The 21,488-nt window shown below is 42.2% G+C and overlaps 1 protein-coding gene across 2 annotated transcripts in view; it reads left to right on the top strand.

The window, feature by feature from the left end:
* LOC117521852 (ephrin type-B receptor 1-B) overlaps positions 1 to 21,488 on the top strand; it is a 667,735-nt gene that overhangs the window by 3,539 nt on the left and 642,708 nt on the right. The window lies entirely within an intron of this gene.

Genomic DNA, 21,488 nt, shown 5'->3' with positions numbered 1-21,488 from the left:
AATGGTTGCCAACACAGTACCCAGGATGGTGCCATTGTGTGGTGGATGCAACAGTGCTCGGCACCGGGATGTTCTTGGGTCTAACCTGACTTTCTGAAATATTTGAGTAATAATGGTGGAAAACGTCAAATCTTTTTGAACTGAATGAAGTTTTTTTTTTTTTCAGAAAAAAAAAGTTACTGCTTAGAAATGTGTAAACAACTATATGAAACTATTGGCTTCAGATAAAAAAAGATTCAGTGAGAATATTTGTAAAAAAAATACAAAAAAACAAACAAACAACGATGCTGAAACAATTCCTTCAGAACTTTGAACACTGGGTTGAAAGTTTCAAAATGTTAAATTACCAAATTGCTTAAAAAAAAAAACTGTTTCCAAAATGCTCAAAACACTGCTTTGGCAGAATCCGGTTGTTAAGCGTTGACGTAACGCATCACGTGATAAATCTGTTTCCGGGTCCAAAAACCTCCAAGTTTACAATTAAAGTTACGTCTGTTTGATCCTTTTAAGGATTTACAGTTTAAGTTTAGTTTGTGATTACATTGTGCGCAAACCTCCGTTCCTTCATTCTCCGCCTCCACCTCAGTTAATCGCATTCGTCTGGTTCTATGGTCAGAACACTTAATATTTTTTTTTTTTTTTTACTTTACATATTTTATTATGCACAGGTAAAATAGACATGTCTGTTTGTTACAAAAAAAAATATTTATTACAATAAACAGGACATTAAAGTGCAAACTTCACTTTCTCCCCGAATGACATGAACAGGAAGCGATCGCAGCTCGCAGCAACTCCCATTGAAAATAATGTAGAAACAACCTGAGCATCTGACATTTTTACATAAAACAAACGCAGTAACAATGCCTAAAAACCCAGATAATATATCCAGGAGAGTTTTAGGTACAATATACAAAAAGTTTTGTGTTACGATGTTAATGTTGTTGTCCGTGTGCAGCGGTGTAAGTGCAGCCTGATCAGATCGTCTCAGTGCAGTTCTCAATGTTAATGACAGCGCGCCTTTTTTGTTTGGAGCCGGAAGTTGAAAATCACATGATGTGTTACGTCACACTTAACAACCAGATATTGACTTGGTTTTCATTGGTTTAGAAAATGCTTCAATGTTTTGAAATGCACTGTTTAAAAACAAATCCCTGTGAAACAACTTCTGTAAATGATCCACATTTCTGAATCATTTCAAACCATAAACTATTCATTCATTCATTGTCAGCTGCTTATCCAGGTTCAGGTCGTGGTGGCAGCAGAGTAAGCGCCTCATCCCGCACTTCCCTGTAATTCTTTCCAGGAGATCCCAAGCCATCTGAGAAATATAATCTGTCCACCATGTCCTATAAACTATTTAGAAAATATTTCATATTCAGTGTTTTAAAACTCACATTGAATATTATTATTTTTTTTTTTTAAATCACAGGGGTGGTGGCCAATTGGTTAGTGCGCTTGGTTTTAGTGTGGAAGGCTCCTGTTTCAAACCCCACCCCTGACACATTTATCCATGTAGTGTCGAGTTGTGTTAGGAAGGGCATTCGGCGTAAAATTTGTGCCAAATCAACATGCAGATCTACCTTGGATCAGCTGTGGTGACTAAAAAAAAAAAAAGACGGAGCAGCCAAAGGGACTTACCTCTTAAAAATTTAAAGCTCACACCAAAAAAACAATTGCTTCAGAAAGTGACACACTGATTCTAGTGAGTGAAACTGCTACTCAAACCATTTTTTTTTATTTACACATTGTTTCAAATCAGTGCAACATTTATTTTCAATACCCATTTACTCCAATCAAGGATCATTGGGGGGAGGGGGCACTGGAGCCTATCCTACCAGTCGTAGGGTTTGAGGCAGGATACACCCTTTACAGGACACCAGTGTACATATATAAAAATAAACACATTCAGACACACACCATACATTCAATTTTTAGAGTAACCATTGTGGAAGTGAGAAGAAGCTGGAACACCCAGAGGGAACCCACACAAACACGAGGAGAACATGCAAACTCGACACAGAAAGGACCAGGTGGGAAGTGATTCCACAACCCTCTTTCTGTGGGGCAACAGTGCTAACCACGAAGCTACCACACATGAATCAATTACATATAAAAAGTGTCAGGTTTTGCAGATGCGTGGCTCAAAAAGGGTTAGACACAAATACAAACCCACAATTGTCGTTGGTCGTTGGAGTAAGAAAAGGCTATAGCAAGCAGGCAGAGGTTCGGTACACAGTTGACAATCAGCCAGGCGGAGGTAACAACCAGATGTGACACATAGGTGTGGTCCAAAAAACAAGCAGAGTTCAGATACGCAGGGAGGCGGAGTTCAGAGGCAAGGTCAAAAACAAGGCAGCGTCAAATATGGACGGGCAAACGAACAAGGCAAAATGAGGCTGTGAAACAAGGCTGGAACGAGAACATAAAGCTCAACAAACTGGCAACGGCTGACAAAATACATGAGGCTTAAATAACACAGGTGGTAATTACAGAAAATGAGACAGAGGTGTGGGGAATGTTCAGGAAGAGGGTGTGGTCAGACCAGAGAAGGGAACAGAAGAGACAAGGGCGTTCATTGACAGGTGGGCATGACAGACAAGAACCGAAGCAACGGAAATATGACAGTGACACTCCCCAAAACCAACAGTGATGAAACCAGTTACCTAAACAAAAATGAGAACTACCAAAAGCATTAAAAAAATAAAATAAAACTAAAGAAACCCAACATGAAAGGAACAAAGAATCAAAGCAGGAAACAAATGTAATAACTGAAAAGAGATAAACAAGAAAACAAAAGGCTAAGACTAAACTAGAATGCAACTCCAGAAGTATAAAGAACAGAGAAATTCAACCAGTGACTAATGTATAATAATAAACAGAAAATCAGACGGTGGATCAAAGGGGGGGGGCGCAAGGATACAGACATGGGACAAAACCATAACATGAGTCCAGACAGGGGCAGACCCCAAAAAAATGATCTGGGAATGAGTAAGAATGCATTAAAGGAACTATTTTGTTTCAAAAAGTTCAGAACATTACTTTGGTGGCAGTTACATGCCTGTGTGGTTCTTTTCATTGTTATAATGTTTCACAATATGGAACACGCACACACACACACAGTGAAACCATTGTTTTAGAACATGCTTCAGTGTTTCTGAAGACTCGAAAAGTTACACGAACAGTTTCCTTTAGCAAATAATTCTGAGTTCAAAATCTCTTTCATTGCTAAATGAAATTACTGCTTGCAAAAATGATTCTCGATTTTGATTGATGAAATGGAGCAATTGCTTTGGGAAAAGATTCATTGTTTCAAAATGCTCCGAAGATAGTGGTGACATCTAGTGGACAGTGGGACCACCTGATAAGGAAGTCTTGACTTGACCCCCCGGTGTTGCGAAAGTCCTGACCATATGGACACGGACTTGTTATCGGACTTCCCAACGTGCATCGTTAACAGTGTTGCCACAGTTACTTTGAAAAAGTAATCAAATTACTGATTACTGATTACTCCTTGAAAAAGTAACTTAGTTACTTTACTGATTACTCAATTGTAAAAGTAACTAAGTTAGATTACTAGTTACTTTTTTAGTTACTTTCCCCAGCTGCCGACAACAACCCACGTCAACATGACAGTGATACCTGTTTTGCCAAAACTCACTTTATAGTCACCCTTTCTTGACTTCAATGAAAATAAATACTTGTTTTATAAAAAGTAAAATAAAGACCTCTTTCTTGACCTCATATTTAACTGTTGACAGCACTGTAACAGTAAAACTTGCAATTTCAAACCTACATTGTTTATAAATGTAACTATTAAATTCTAACATTTTTCTAACATTTAAATTCTCTCTAAACATTTTACTTGTCGAAATTATTATTATTTCAAGCAATATTAGTAGTTGTAGTAAAAAAAAAAACGGCTTCAAAACTGGACCTTTAATCTAGGGGTGTTCCATCTGGATTTGCCCCTGCTTTGGCGTTTGAGCACAAAGAATGGATAACATTTATTTATGCAGAAAACATGACCAGATTTACAGGTAAGAAAGTTTTATTGCGTTTTCACATCATGTGGTCCTCAGAAAGAGAGTTTAGGTGCATTTGAGTGGAAAATAGTGTTAGTTGTTGACGCGTCGCGGAGGATCAGCTGTTTTTAACGAGATGATACGGAGCGGCTCGGCTCAGAATTCTAAATAAAGGAGGAAAAAAGTATAAAAATGTCTTCGTAAAGCTCAGTGCAGGTGTGCTGATCACCACGCTTTAAGAGGTGAGGACGAGTCGAGCAGCTGCAAAAAACCGCGGATGAAAAGCTCACAGTTCGCTTAAAGTGGGACGTTCAGTCGAACCCCGACCTCCTGCCCACGGACCAAGTTTAATGCTGCTATCGACCCACAATGAAAAATAATAGTAACGCACAGTGACATGGAGAAGTAACTTTAATCTGATTACTGATTTGGAAAGATTAACGCGTTAGATTACTCGTTACTAAAAGAAGTGGTCAGATTAGAGTAACGCGTTAGTAAGTAACGTGTTACCGGCATCACTGATCGTTAATAAGCTCATCCACTGGAAGATGAAAAGCATCAAGAGGAAACGTGACTCTGGATGAATAATCGGGATGCAGCCGAGCATAACAGAAAAATAAGAGTGTTGAGTGCTTTATTGAGAAATAAAGTTGAGCATCAAGTCCGATTAAAAAGAGAGGTGGAGGGGGAAGTGAAAAAAATTTAAAATAAAAAGAATCGGGCCACTATCAATGAGAGCGAGGGCACAGATTTGTACGCTATTAAAAAAACATGCAAGCTCTCAGTTTCATATTCCGCATAATACATTTCCCCAACACCTTTCCACGCTTTTCTTAAGCCGCCTTCACTAATCTCCCCAGTCGTCTCTCTTGTGTCCTCTTTCCTTGCTCTCTCGCTCCGCTCCGTGTGGGGATGGTTCTTGCCGACAACAGCGGTAATTCTCCTCTACTTACGGAGCTGTTGCTTATTTCTGTTTGCCCTTAAACCAATTAGGCTTAGATAAGCCCGCTCATTTAACGGCCTGGAACCGTGGTGGTGGAGAGATGAGGAATGGGAGAGGGGGGGAAGGATGACACAGCCAAGATAGATGGGAAGGGGGAGATAAAAAGAAAAGATGATACAGAGAGAGGGAGGGAGGTCAGCAGGTTTTAGAGAAGAACAGCACACATGCTTTACAAATGAGAAACCTGCTACTGGACGAGGCTGCAGAAGTGCGGGACGGCAGTGTTATCTGACAGAGACGCCTACACCGTGCTCTGTCAGGGGGAAACAGCGCCAGCATTTGGTATCGGCATGATAAGTGAACATTATTAATGTGGTGTAACCGGTCTGTGAGGATGGTGTTGAGGCTGCCTCCTGAGGGTCCGACAGGAGGGAGAACATCCTCAGACACAGAAATATCTGCTGTAGCAGCCACACACTGTATCATACATATTAATCAGGAGTGTTTTTTTTATTATTATTATTGATTTGCTCCTTTAGAGGACAGACTGTGAAACTGCAGGTTTCAAACCCTTGTGTCAGCAAGCATCTGCCTTGCTGAAGTGTCCGAAAGCAAGACACTGACTCATCTTTGGAGCATAGTGTTTAGCCACTGATCTCCATGCATTGTTTAAAAGATTAAGATCAACTGGTTTATCCAGAATTTGTTGGTGATGCAAATCTGGTTTCTTCAGTTCTTCCATAAAGTCTCAGGAGAAATTAAGAAGTTAAAAGATTTTAATCCGTAGTGATAATGTTTGAAATGTTAGCACAGGTGTTGGCAATGTCCCCATCACGATGAAGGGGTATGTAGATCTCAGATCCTGCTGTTGGAAGAAGGCAGGGGCAAAACCAACTTGCAGGTGTCAGACAGGCACTGACTGGTGGCAGTGGGGTGGAGGAGGTTGTGTCCAGATCAGCAAGTGCAGGCAGCATAGAGATGAGTTAGAACTGAATTTTTTTAAGTAACATGCATGTTTCCTATCGGTTGTGACTTGATAACCGAAAGCAGACCAGGTACTTCCTAAGATATTACAGCTATTATTGAATATATGCTGGATTTGAATCTTCCTGGCAGATTGTGTGGTATGCTACACTTTTTGAAACCCAACTGAGAACTTGATTAGGTAAGCACTATTCAGTCAAATGAGATGATTGCTTGTACATGTGGTCATTAAAGTCATGAACGACAACTGCCTTTCAGCAATGAAAAAAGACAGCACATGGCAATTTCCAGCACAATATGTAGATGTCTTGGTCCTGGATGGCAACCACCAAAGCAGACAATCAGTCAATCCCTGCCTCTGGAAAGTAGCCATCTATGTGCCACAGCCAGGTGATACATGGAGATACAGGAGAAGTCTATCTGATGTGAACCCAGCAACTGGTGTGAACTGGGCCTGGGGCTAAAAACCCACCCCTAACCCAAATTCCAACCCAGTCCTAACTTGGGCTGAGTTCTTAACCCAGACCGAGTTGATAAAAAAGTGTTGATAATATGATGGTATGCGGCAGATGATAAAGTGGATTTTATCATTTTCAATGACGGGATGACTAAGAATTCCACTACAACTGACTGTGAGAGCAGCAGCTGCACACCACAAGTACATGCAGTGTTTGACAGTACAAAAGCTAAAACCTGTCAAATTTTCCAGCATGCGGCAGTGACAAAGACAAACCCAGTAATAGACCACGTCAGTATATTATTGCTGCAGGCTAGACTGAAGAATATTGGTTGAGAATACCATGTCAGGAAGGGGTGGAGCTTCATTCCTCCACCCGTGCTATGAAGTTGATACATGGTGCTACGTGGAGAAATATTTACCTCAACTCCCAATAAGAAAGAAAGAAGGGCCAAAAGCTACAAAAGCAAAAAAACCAGTGGTGGCACAATGTGACAAATTGAAGTAATAATCCTCTTACGACTAAAATTACCTAACACAACATAAAAGTCAGCCAGAGAAATCAAAATGAAGGGTGATATAAAATTACAAAAGACATCTGAGTAAATGAATTAGAGTAAGAGACAGGAAGTAGGACAATCAAAGCAGTGAAATGTGGCAAATGTGTGTCCTTTTTATTGTAGTTGTTCACGTTCACAACCATTCAGTGTACCGTCCGTTAATGATTTCATCATTTATATGTTCATATCATGTATTCCTTAATATTCAGACCAAGTACCAGTACATTAAGGACCTGGTAAAAGTAAAATACAAAAATATTGAAATTATTAAATTGATAATAATATAATCTAGTGTTGTGAAAGTGACGTGACACGGACCCACAACAGGGGGCGTTAATGAACGGACAATGGATAAGCCAAAAAGTAACAATTTAATGTTGTGAATCACACAACAACGTACAGACAATAACAATACGGTGACTGTCAATCATACACCAGGTGACGTGTGGGCAGGCTCGATGATAGAAGATGCCTGGAGAGAGAAGAGCTGGATCAAAGAAGAGCTGAGAAGAGCTGGATCAAAAAGAAAAAATAATATAGCACCTTCAACTGCACCACAGACTAAAACAGTTAAATGTGGTCTATTAAACATTAGGTCTCTCTCTTCTAAGTCCCTGTTGGTAAATGCTTTATCAAAATTTTTTCTGGACCTGTGAGGAATATCCGAGTGGACACTATTCGAGAAATTAAGATGGTTTTCGGTGAAAAGTTTAACGGCTGATGAGAGATTATGGGGTGTTTCTGTCGGTGTAAAGACTTCCCACAGAGCGGGACGTCCTGCAGCGCTTCCAGGCGCCGTCGTCGGCCTGTTTCGACCTGAAAACATCCTAATTTAAGGCTTAATTCACCCAGGACGTTGTGAGAGAACAGAGAAGATTCAGAAGAGGCCGGCATGAGGACTTTATGCGGACATTCCACTGTTTAAGGACATTTTTTAATGAAAGACGTGTGCGCAAATTCGCCGAGTCATTTCCGTGACGACTCGGCAAATCTGTGTGCGCCGCGACAGGAAAAACACCTCCGTGTTGAAAACCATTTGTAAAATTCAGGTGGCTTTTGATGGCTTTCAACAAGTGAGTAACTGAGAAATTGTTTAACAGTTTGGGCATGTTCCAACTTGCCCGTTAAGGTTTCCAATGGTGTTTTTCCTGTCGCGACCCCCCGCGGTCGGGTCCGGCCCGACATGCGACTCTGCCCGCACGTTGTTTCATTACAAAATGTCCGTTAACAATGGAATGTCCGAATAAACTCCTCATGCCGACTTCTTCTGAAAGTTCTCTGTTCTCTGACAACTTCCTGGATCAACAGAGCCTGAAATGTGGAAGTTTTCAACTTGAAACGGTGAGACACTGCAGCCTCGAAGCGCAAATCGCTGTCAGGCGCCGTGGGCCGTCCATAAAGCGACACTACCAGACCAAAATCTCTCATCAGCCATTAAAATTTTTACAGAAAACCAGCTGAATTTATCGAATGGTGTCCGCTCAGTTGTGCCTTACAGTTTTGAAAAAATTTTGATCAAACAAAGCAGCAGTCTCTGAGCCATTCCTAAACAATGAAAAAACGACGAGAGGGTGGGCCACTCCTCACTCAAAGACTGCCCACAGGCGAATGACGTAACCGACAGGCGTGAAAAAACTGTCGCATGCCCACGAGGGTTCAAGCATGTCTGATGTAATCACACGTGATTCAAATCCATATGGTTTTTGAAAAAAATAATAAGGTCGGATACTTTTCCATTAGACCTCGCACCACTCTGTATGCACCACTCTGCATTTAATCATTAATGATTGATCTCTGCTCCCCTCCACAGCATGTCTTTTTCCTGGTTCTCTCCCTCAGCCCCAACCAGTTCCAGCAGAAGACTGCCCCTCCCTGAGCCTGGTTCTGCTGGAGGTTTCTTCCTGTTAAAAGGGAGTTTTTCCTTCCCACTGTCGCCAAGTGCTTGCTCACAGGGGGTCGTTTTGACCGTTGGGGTTTTTACGTAATTATTGTATGGCCTTGCCTTACAATATAAGGCGCCTTGGGGCAACTGGCGCTATATAAATAAAATTGATTGATTGAGATATATATATATATATATATATATATATAGCTTAGCCGCCGTTAGTTACCCCCTGGCAGATCCCGAGCAGCCGGGAAAGCAGGCTGACTGGGTGACTGTGAGGAGGAAGCGTAGTTCTAAACAGAAGCCCTGTGTACACCGCCAACCCGTTCACATCTCTAACCGTTTTTCCCCACTCGACGACACACCCGCCGAGGATCAAACTCTGGTTATTGGCGACTCTGTTTTGCCAAATGTGAAGTTAGCGACACCAGCAACCATAGTCAATTGTCTTCCGGGGGCCAGAGCAGGCGACATTGAAGGAAATTTGAAACTGCTGGCTAAGGCTAAGCGTAAATTTGGTAAGATTGTAATTCACGTCGGCAGTAATGACACCCGGTTACGCCAATCGGAGGTCACTAAAATTAACATTAAATCGGTGTGTAACTTTGCAAAAACAATGTCGGACTCTGTAGTTTTCTCTGGGCCCCTCCCCAATCAGACCGGGAGTGACATGTTTAGCCGCATGTTCTCCTTGAATTGCTGGCTGTCTGAGTGGTGTCCAAAAAATGAGGTGGGCTTCATAGATAATTGGCAAAGCTTCTGGGGAAAACCTGGTCTTGTTAGGAGAGACGGCATCCATCCCACTTTGGATGGAGCAGCTCTCATTTCTAGAAATCTGGCCAATTTTCTTAAATCCTCCAAACCGTGACTATCCAGGGTTGGGACCAGGAAGCAGAGTTGTAGTCTTACACACCTCTCTGCAGCTTCTCTCCCCCTGCCATCCCTCATTACCCCATCCCCGTAGAGACGGTGCCTGCTCCCAGACTACCAATAACCAGCAAAAATCTATTTAAGCATAAAAATTCAAAAAGAAAAATAATATAGCACCTTCAACTGCACCACAGACTAAAACAGTTAAATGTGGTCTATTAAACATTAGGTCTCTCTCTTCTAAGTCCCTGTTGGTAAATGATATAATAATTGATCAACATATTGATTTATTCTGCCTTACAGAAACCTGGTTACAGCAGGATGAATATGTTAGTTTAAATGAGTCAACACCCCCGAGTCACACTAACTGTCAGAATGCTTGTAGCACGGGCCGGGGCGGAGGATTAGCAGCAATCTTCCATTCCAGCTTATTAATTAATCAAAAACCCAGACAGAGCTTTAATTCATTTGAAAGCTTGACTCTTAGTCTTGTCCATCCAAATTGGAAGTCCCAAAAACCAGTTTTATTTGTTATTATGTATCGTCCACCTGGTCGTTACTGTGAGTTTCTCTGTGAATTTTCAGACCTTTTGTCTGACTTAGTGCTTAGCTCAGATAAGATAATTATAGTGGGCGATTTTAACATCCACACAGATGCTGAGAATGACAGCCTCAACACTGCATTTAATCTATTATTAGACTCTATTGGCTTTGCTCAAAAAGTAAATGAGTCCACCCACCACTTTAATCATATCTTAGATCTTGTTCTGACTTATGGTATGGAAATAGAAGACTTAACAGTATTCCCTGAAAACTCCCTTCTGTCTGATCATTTCTTAATAACATTTACATTTACTCTGATGGACTACCCAGCAGTGGGGAATAAGTTTCATTACACTAGAAGTCTTTCAGAAAGCGCTGTAACTAGGTTTAAGGATATGATTCCTTCTTTATGTTCTCTAATGCCATATACCAACACAGTGCAGAGTAGCTACCTAAACTCTGTAAGTGAGATAGAGTATCCCGTCAATAGTTTTACATCCTCATTGAAGACAACTTTGGATGCTGTAGCTCCTCTAAAAAAGAGAGCTTTAAATCAGAAGTGCCTGACTCCGTGGTATAACTCACAAACCCGTAGCTTAAAGCAGATAACCCGTAAGTTGGAGAGGAAATGGCATCTCACTAACTTAGAAGATCTTCACTTAGCCTGGAAAAAGAGTCTGTTGCTCTATAAAAAAGCCCTCCATAAAGCTATGACATCTTTCTACTCATCACTAATTGAAGAAAATAAGAACAACACCAGGTTTCTTTTCAGCACTGTAGCCAGGCTGACAAAGAGTCAGAGCTCTATTGAGCTGAGTATTCCATTAACTTTAACTAGTAATGACTTCATGACTTTCTTTGCTAACAAAATTTTAACTATTAGAGAAAAAATTACTCATAACCATCCCAAAGACGTATCGTTATCTTTGGCTGCTTTCAGTGATGCCGGTATTTGGTTAGCATCTTTCTCTCCGATTGTTCTGTCTGAGTTATTTTCATTAGTTACTTCATCCAAACCATCAACATGTTTATTAGACCCCATTCCTACCAGGCTGCTCAAGGAAGCCCTACCATTATTTAATGCTTCGATCTTAAATATGATCAATCTATCTTTGTTAGTTGGCTATGTACCACAGGCTTTTAAGGTGGCAGTAATTAAACCATTACTTAAAAAGCCATCACTTGACCCAGCTATCTTAGCTAATTATAGGCCAATCTCCAACCTTCCTTTTCTCTCAAAAATTCTTGAAAGGGTAGTTGTAAAACAGCTAACTGATCATCTGCAGAGGAATGGTCTATTTGAAGAGTTTCAGTCAGGTTTTAGAATTCATCATAGTACAGAAACAGCATTAGTGAAGGTTACAAATGATCTTCTTATGGCCTCGGACAGTGGACTCATCTCTGTGCTTGTTCTGTTAGGACCTCAGTGCTGCTTTTGATACTGTTGACCATAAAATTTTATTACAGAGATTAGAGCATGCCATAGGTATTAAAGGCACTGCGCTGCGGTGGTTTGAATCTTATTTGTCTAATAGATTACAATTTGTTCATGTAAATGGGGAATCTTCTTCACAGACTAAAGTTAATTATGGAGTTCCACAAGGTTCTGTGCTAGGACCAATTTTATTCACTTTATACATGCTTCCCTTAGGCAGTATTATTAGACGGTATTGCTTAAATTTTCATTGTTACGCAGATGATACCCAGCTTTATCTATCCATGAAGCCAGAGGACACACACCAATTAGCTAAACTGCAGGATTGTCTTACAGACATAAAGACATGGATGACCTCTAATTTCCTGCTTTTAAACTCAGATAAAACTGAAGTTATTGTACTTGGCCCCACAAATCTTAGAAACATGGTGTCTAACCAGATCCTTACTGTGGATGGCATTACCCTGACCTCTAGTAATACTGTGAGAAATCTTGGAGTCATTTTTGATCAGGATATGTCATTCAAAGCGCATATTAAACAAATATGTAGGACTGCTTTTTTGCATTTACGCAATATCTCTAAAATCAGAAAGGTCTTGTCTCAGAGTGATGCTGAAAAACTAATTCATGCATTTATTTCCTCTAGGCTGGACTATTGTAATTCATTATTATCAGGTTGTCCTAAAAGTTCCCTAAAAAGCCTTCAGTTAATTCAAAATGCTGCAGCTAGAGTACTGACGGGGACTAGAAGGAGAGAGCATATCTCACCCATATTGGCCTCTCTTCATTGGCTTCCTGTTAATTCTAGAATAGAATTTAAAATTCTTCTTCTTACTTATAAGGTTTTGAATAATCAGGTCCCATCTTATCTTAGGGACCTCGTAGTACCATATCACCCCAATAGAGCACTTCGCTCTCAGACTGCAGGCTTACTTGTAGTTCCTAGGGTTTGTAAGAGTAGAATGGGAGGCAGAGCCTTCAGCTTTCAGGCTCCTCTCCTGTGGAACCAGCTCCCAATTCAGATCAGGGAGACAGACACCCTCTCTACTTTTAAGATTAGGCTTAAAACTTTCCTTTTTGCTAAAGCTTATAGTTAGGGCTGGATCAGGTGACCCTGAACCATCCCTTAGTTATGCTGCTATAGACGTAGACTGCTGGGGGGTTCCCATGATGCACTGTTTCTTTCTCTTTTTGCTCTGTATGCACCACTCTGCATTTAATGATTAGTGATCAATCTCTGCTCCCCTCCACAGCATGTCTTTTTCCTGGTTCTCTCCCTCAGCCCCAACCAGTCCCAGCAGAAGACTGCCCCTCCCTGAGCCTGGTTCTGCTGGAGGTTTCTTCCTGTTAAAAAGGGAGTTTTTCCTTTACACTGTAGCCAAGTGCTTGCTCACAGGGGGTCGTTTTGACCGTTGGGGTTTTACATAATTATTGTATGGCCTTGCCTTACAATATAAAGCGCCTTGGGGCAACTGTTTTTTGTGATTTGGCGCTATATAAAAAAAAAATTGATTGATTGATTGATTGATCCCCACACAGCTTCCACCACCAACGGAGCTGAAGAACACCGGAGCCGCCAAGCCCTGTGCCCCAGGTGGCCGCTGTCTTCAGCAGTCAGACCCGGTACTGCTGGCAGAGAACAAAGACAGTCCAGATGAGTGTGAGTTCGCACACTCAGTAATCCACAGTCTGTTTTAAGTAAAGGAGGGAAAACCTCCACCTCCAATCACACACACTCGTGCAGCTCCTGGTCAACCACTTATCTGAGTTGGGGTGTGAGGCGAAGCCGTCGCTGTCACACCAAACGCCAATCCTCCAGATAAGGAAACACTCCAGGAAAACGGCTGCAAATAGAATTTCAGGTTAAACACACACAGTGTCAGGCAGCAGAGAAATTACCTGAATGGTAGTTGATTTCTCGGCGAGGAGGTGGAGTTGCAGTCCTGTCTTTTTAGTGGTGATGATGGGTGACAGCTTGTGTTGATTGTTGACAGCTGTCACCTCCAGCAAAGCCGATGCCCTCTCGTGCTTGAAGCCCGCACTTCAAGCAGGGCGCCATCTTGTGGTGGTGGGCCAGCAGTACCTCCTCTTCAGCGTCCCACACAACAATCAGGTGTCATATCATCTAGTGTTGTAGACTGGTGTATGGATAGTACAACCTTCTTGTGATGTCTCTTGTTGGCCTGGGGTCACCACAACAGATCTGTTGTGGATAGACATCTTGATTTGGCATGACCTTAACATCAAATGCACTTCCTGATTCAACAAACCAGAATGGGCGTGGTTGGGTTTGAACCCAAGCCCTTCTTGCTGTGGGGCAACAACACTAACCCTTTAATTAAAAAAATGATTCCCTCCCAACTAAAGTGGTACCTCTCTTAAAATAATGAGTTAGGCTATGTTGAAGAATCGTGACAACGGTACACTATTCTCTCCACTTAAAAATCTGTGGGGTCGGAGAACACAACAGGTCCCTCCTACAAGAATAATGCTCCCTATGGGTGGGATGTTTTCCGACAACAGTAAAACCCTTTGGCTGCTCCCTTTTTTTTTTTTTTTTTTTTTTTTTTTACTGAGCAAATCCAAGGCAGATCTCCATCTTGATTTGGCACAGTTTTATGCCGGATACCCTTCCTGACGCAACTCTTTATTATGGAAAAAAATGGGCAGGGGTGGGTTTGAACCAGGAACCTTCTAAACTGGAAACAAGTGCAATTAACTGCTTGGGAACCATCTTCTCATTAAATTGGTAAATCTATCTTCTACTCTTGTTTGCACTGAGTAAACCTCCCAAATCAGTTTGATCTTCCCTATATGCTGTGACAACCAATCCAATAACTGGTATTGAGAACCAGCTGGGGTCATGTAAATTTGTTGATATATATATATATACAGGTAACCCTCGTTAACTCACGCAAGTTGGGGCCCAGAAAATCGGACTGCGAGTTATCTCGAAACCGCGAGTTAATGACGTTAACAAAAAAAAATTAAAATCAGCTTACCTTGCCATATTACAGTAGTTTCAACAACTTGAAGCATGATTGGTTCCTGGATGGTGATGATTTCTTCATTTGGAGTGGGTTCCAGATATTTTTCTTCCTCCTCCAGCTGCTGCAGGTCAGCTATGAGGGCTTTGTCAATGCAGATGATTCTGGATGATTCAAAGTTTTTGGATGTGACTCTTTAGATCCTTATTGCCAGTTCAGATTGGGCTAGAATTTACACACGTGCCTATCACACAGGCACGTGTGTAAATTCCACTCGGGGTCTAAATTTTTGGGGTCCACAAATCGACCGCGAGTAAAGCCAAAACGGCAAATTATGCGAAGGTGGGTTACCTAGCTTTATCTGTATATAGTGTGTATATGTGTTTTATTAAAGGGATCCTGTCATGTGGAATAACAAATCCAGTTTACTCTTAGGCACAGCACAATGGGACATCGAGTACTATGACACTTACCAGCGACTTTATTAGGTACACCAGTTCAATTGCTTGTTAACACAAACAGCTAATCAACCAATCACATGGCAGCAACTCAGTGCATTTAAGCATCTAAATGTGGTGAAGACAACTTGCTGAAGTTCAAACCGAGCAACAGATTGGAAAAGTAAGGGGATTTAAGTGACTTTGAATATGGCATAGTTGTTGGTGTCCAACGGGCTGGTTTGACTGTTTCAAATATAATGCAATGCAAAAATACCCTCAGTCATATGGGCATAAAAATGGGAAAAAGAATGTAACCTTTTGACCTCTTAAAATAGGTCAAGGGTAACCTTCTTTGAACTTGTCCAAGGTCTATGTCCTAAGAATGTTACCTGTGAATTTGAAGACCATGGCATTCATAGGAACTTGTGCTGAGCACAGACAGATGGATGGATGGATGGAATGACAAATGGATGGATGCAAGAAAACCACGGCGATTGCCGCATTTTGGCCTCAGGTAAAAACTGATGATCTACTGGGATATTCACACCCAACCTTCTCTCGGATTTACAGAGAATGGTCCGATAAAGAGAAGATATCCAGTGATGCCTTGTTGAGGTCAGAGGGGAATGGGCAGACTGGTGGAATGGGCGACTGCATGATGCCATCATGTTAATATGAACCAACAACTCTGAAAAGTGTTTTCAACACCTTGTTAAATCTATGCCACGAAGAATTAGTGCCATTCTGAAGGCAAAAGGGGGTCCAACCAGTACTACGAAGGCGTACCTAATAAATTTGCAGGTGAGTATGTGTTTGCTGTAAAACCACATAGACTTTGTTTGCAACAGAAAGTGGCAAATCCTCACATTTTAAAAGTGGGACATTTTAAAATTTTCTATTTTATTTTTGACAACCACGCTGAGTCTTTTATTCTTGACAAATCATTTCGCTTTCTGTCAGGGAGTAGTTAAGTTAAAGTAATCAGAGTAAACCTGAGGCAGAAGATGAAGTATCTGTGGACTAACTTTTAAACTAAATTACGGGACATGTTTTGCTCATTTAAACTGCCCTGAGGTGTCATAGTGTTCTGTCATGTCTTCTCTGTAGTTCTCTGCACTAACCTTTCTGAGCGCAGTGAGTATGTGAGGGCAGTTTATGTGTGTTGAAAACTTGACTAACATGATGTGCAAGAACTCGGCTGTGCAGAGGAGACGGCTTGTGAAAGGAGTCCCGTCGAGTCTCTAATGGATGTGATTGCTCTTTTGCTGAGATCTCTAATTACAAATGGGGGGGGGGGGGGGATATGCGAGTGCACATTGGCCCAACAGGTGGAAGAAGCAGGACTGAAAAAGGACATGACGGAGTAAAAACAAAATAAACGTGTAACTGACCACGAGTCTATGTGTGCATTTTGGCCACAGGCACTACTACTAACCTGGGACCACCTGAAGTAGAATTCAATTTTCCACTCGTTTTGTGCTGCTGTGTGTATTGTACGTTTGGGCGCCGGGTTGTCAAAGGAAAGCTGAGCCCTTATTGCTGGCAGGATTTCCACACATTGAACTCTCGCCATTATGGCGGCTCATGGCGGCCCACAGTGAAAAGACTGCTTGGTGTTAAGGTGCGCTTACACGGTCCAGTCAGTTCTGATGACCCCCGGTGCCAACCCTCGCCCACAGCTTGTGTACACGCAGGGCTGTCAACGTGCTGCACGGCCTGCACGCTGAAAATATTGTGCTTGAATACAGGAAGTGTGGTTTTATAGGATGTCCAGACTTTTTAAAAATACATTTTTATCCATCAGCTGCCCAAAAGGCTACAGAGCTGGCATCATGTTCCCTGTCTGTCCATCTTTGACTTTGCACATACTTGTTGGCAAACAGCTTACCCAGTTAACTCAAAACATTCAGGAATATTGTGCATGGGGTTAGTTTCAAACCCTATTGGTTTTAGGATCAGAAGGTCAAAGTTCAAAATCATGGAAGTGTTTTTTCTTTCTTTTTTTCATGAAATTTCCTTGTGAGCATAACTGCACCTGTACATAATGATTTATACCGCATGTCGTATTTTTAATTTAACCTTTATTTAACCAGGTTAGTCCCATTGAGATCGAGATCTCTTTGGCAAGGGAGACCTGGACAACTATAAAGTTTCCACTTCACCTAACCTGTATGTCTTTAAATGTGGGAGGAAATCGGAGCACCCGTGCTAATCACTAAGCCACCGTGCTGCCTCTCGTATGAGGTCATCCAAGTGAAAGAAGGATTATAAGGTCAGAAGTTGAACTCAACAACCCCACTGATTTGGTCTCAGAAGGTCAAGGATTTCTTATGTTTATGCACAATTGTTATCAAGCTTTCTTTGCAAGTTACACTCTAAAACCTATTACCTATTATTATTATTATTATTATGCTCCACTCAATTTTTTGTGAAACATTTTTATAATTAAACATATTGAGTAAATTAAAAAGCTTTGAAATCATTTAAATATACGAAGTCTGTGATAAAAGTAACGGACCTTATTATTTTTTTCAAAGCCCATATGGATTTGAATCACATGTGATTACATCAGACATGCTTGAACCCTCGTGGGCATGCGAGAGTTTTTTCACGCCTGTCGGTTACGTCATTCGCCTGTCGGCAGTCTTTGAGTGAGGAGTTGTCCACCCTCTCGTCGTTTTTTCATTGTTTAGGAATGGCTCAGAGACTGCTGCTTTGTTTGATGAAATTTTTTTCAAACCTGTAAGGCACAACTTGTAAGGACACCATTTGATAAATTCAGCTGGTTTTCGGTAAAAATTTTAACGGCTGATGAGAGATTTTGGTCTGGTAGTATCGCCATAAGGACGGCCCACGGCGCCTGACGGCGATCTGCGCTTCGAGGCGGCAGCTTCTCGCCGTTTCAAGTTGAAAACTTCCACATTTCAGGCTCTGTTGACCCAGTAAGTCATCAGAGAACAGAGAACTTGCAGAAGAAATCGGCATGAGGAGTTTATTCGGACATTCCATTGTTAACGGACATTTTGTAATGAAAGAACGTGCGGGCAGAGTCGCATGTCGGGCCGGACCCGACCGCGGGGGGTTGCGACAGGAAAAACACCTCCGTTGGAAACCTTAACAGGCAAGTTGGAACATGCCCAAGCTGTTAATTTCTCAGTTACTCACTTGTTGAAAGCCATCAAAAGCCGCCTGAATTTTACAAATGGTTTTCAACACGGAGGTGTTTTTCCTGTCGCGGCGCACACAGATTCGCCGAGTCGTCACGGAAACGACTCGGCGAATTTGCGCGCACGTCTTTCATTAAAAAATGTCCTTAAACAGTGGAATGTCCGCATAAAGTCCTCATGCCGGCCTCTTCTGAATCTTCTCTGTTCTCTCACGACGTCCTGGGTGAATTAAGCCTTAAATTAGAATGTTTTCAGGTCAAAACAGGCAGGAATGTCAACCAGAGCTGTTGCTCGTGTATTGAATGTTCATTTCTCTACCATAAGCCGTCTCCAAAGGCATTTCAGAGAATTTGGCAGTACACCCAACCAGCCTCACAACCACAGACCACGTGTAACCACACCAGCCCAGGACCTCCACATCCAGCATGTTCACCTCCAAGATCGTCTGAGACCAGCCACTCGGACAGCTGCTGAAACAATCGGTTTGCAAAACCAAAGAATTTCTGCACAAACTGTCAGAAAGCATCTCAGGGAAGCTCATCTGCATGCTCGCCGTCCTCATCGGGGTCTCGACCTGACTCCAGTTCGTTGTCGTAACCGACTTGAGTGGGCAAATGCTCACATTCGCTGGCGTGTGGCACTTTGGAGAGGTGTTCTCTTCACGGATGAATCCCGGTTCACACTGTTCAGGGCAGATGGCAGACAGCGTGTGTGGCATCGTGTGGGTGAGCGGTTTTCTGATGACAATGTTGTGGATCGAGTGGCCCATGGTGGCGGTGGGGTTATGGTATGAGCAGGCATCTGTGACGGATGAAGAACACAGGTGCATTTTATTGATGGCATTTTGAATGCACAGAGATACTGTGACGAGATCCTGAGGCCCATTGTTGTGCCATACATCCAAGAACATCACCTCATGTTGCAGCAGGATAATGCACAGCCCCATGTTGGAAGGATCTGTACACAATTCTTGGAAGTTGAAAATGTCCCAGTTCTTGCATGGCCGACATACTCACCGGACATGTCACCCATTGAGCATGTTTGGGATGCTCTGGACTGGCGTATACAACAGCGTGTACCAGTTCCTGCCAATATCCAGCAACTTCACACAGCCATTGAAGAGGAGTGGACCAACATTCCACAGGCCACAATTGACAACCTGATCAACTCTATGCAAAGGAGATGTGTTGCACTGCATGAGGCAAATGGTGGTCACACCAGATACTGACTGGTATCCCCCCCAATAAAACAAAACTGCACCTTTCAGAGTGGCCTTTTATTGTGGGCAGTCTAAGGCACACCTGTGCACTAATCATGGTGTCTAATCAGCATCTTGATATGGCACACTTGTGAGGTGGAATGGATTATCTCAGCAAAGGAGAAGTGCTCACTATCACAGATTTAGACTGGTTTGTCAACAATATTTGAGGGAAATGGTGATATTGTGTATGTGGAAAAAGTTTTAGATCTTTGAGTTCATCTCATACAAAATGGGAGCAAAACCAAAAGTGTTGCGTTTATATTTTTGTTGAGTATATATATATATATATATATATATATATATATATATATATATATATATATATATATATATATATATACGTGGTCTATTAGATAATAAACCGACCCTTTTATTTTTTTTTAACTATATGGATTTGAATGACGTGCGATTACACCAATCATGCTTGAACCCTCGTGCGCATGCGTGAGTTTTTTCACGCGTGTCTGTGACGTCATTTCCCTGTGGGCAGGCCTTGAGTGAGATGTGGTTCAGCCCTCTCGGCTGAATTTCTTTGTTTCACACGCTGCTCGAGACGGCGCGCGTTGCTTTATCAAAAATTTTTCTGGACCTGTGAGGAATATCCGAGTGGACACTATTCGAGAAATTAAGATGGTTTTCGGTGAAAAGTTTAACGGCTGATGAGAGATTATGGGGTGTTTCTGTCGGTGTAAGGACTTCCCACGGAGCGGGACGTCCTGCAGCGCTTCCAGGCGCCTTCGTCGGCCTGTTTCTACCTGAAAACATCCTAATTTAAGGCTTAATTCACCCAGGACGTTGTGAGAGAACAGAGAAGATTCAGAAGAGGCCGGCATGAGGACTTTATGTGGACATTCCACTGTTTAAGGACATTTTTTAATGAAAGACGTGTGCGCAAATTCGCCGAGTCATTTCCGTGACGACTCGGCAAATCTGTGTGCGCCGCGACAGGAAAAACACCTCCGTGTTGAAAACCATTTGTAAAATTCAGGTGGCTTTTGATGGCTTTCAACAAGTGAGTAACTGAGAAATTGTTTAGCAGCTTGGGCATGTTCCAACTTGCCCGTTAAGGTTTCCAACGGTTTTTCCTGTCGCGACCCCCCGCGGTCGGGTCCGGCCCGACATGCGACTCTGCCCGCACGTTCTTTCATTACAAAATGTCCGTTAACAATGGAATGTCCGAATAAACTCCTCATGCCGACTTCTTCTGAAAGTTCTCTGTTCTCTGACAATTTCCTGGATCAACAGAGCCTGAAATGTGGAAGTTTTCAACTTGAAACGGTGAGACACTGCAGCCTCGAAGCGCAAATCGCTGTCAGGCGCCGTGGGCCGTCCATAAAGCGACACTACCAGACCAAAATCTCTCATCAGCCGTTAAAATTTTTACAGAAAACCAGCTGAATTTATCGAATGGTGTCCACTCAGTTGTGCCTTACAGTTTTGAAAAAATTTTGATCAAACAAAGCAGCAGTCTCTGAGCCATTCCTAAACAATGAAAAAACGACGAGAGGGTGGGCCACTCCTCACCCACAGGCGAATGATGTAACCGACAGGCGTGAAAAAACTGTCGCATGCCCACGAGGGTTCAAGCATGTCTGATGTAATCACACGTGATTCAAATCCATATGGTTTTTGAAAAAAATAATAAGGTCGGATACTTTTTCATTAGACCTCGCACCACTCTGTATGCACCACTCTGCATTTAATCATTAGTGATTGATCTCTGCTCCCCTCCACAGCATGTCTTTTTCCTGGTTCTCTCCCTCAGCCCCAACCAGTCCCAGCAGAAGACTGCCCCTCCCTGAGCCTGGTTCTGCTGGAGGTTTCTTCCTGTTAAAAGGGAGTTTTTCCTTCCCACTGTCGCCAAGTGCTTGCTCACAGGGGGTCGTTTTGACCGTTGGGGTTTTTACGTAATTATTGTATGGCCTTGCCTTACA

The sequence above is a fragment of the Thalassophryne amazonica genome, chromosome 12 (genome assembly GCF_902500255.1).
Source record: "Thalassophryne amazonica chromosome 12, fThaAma1.1, whole genome shotgun sequence".
Taxonomy (NCBI): Eukaryota; Metazoa; Chordata; class Actinopteri; order Batrachoidiformes; family Batrachoididae; genus Thalassophryne; species Thalassophryne amazonica.
Note: the sequence above shows the minus strand (reverse complement) of the source record. Positions and strands in the feature narration are given on the sequence as shown.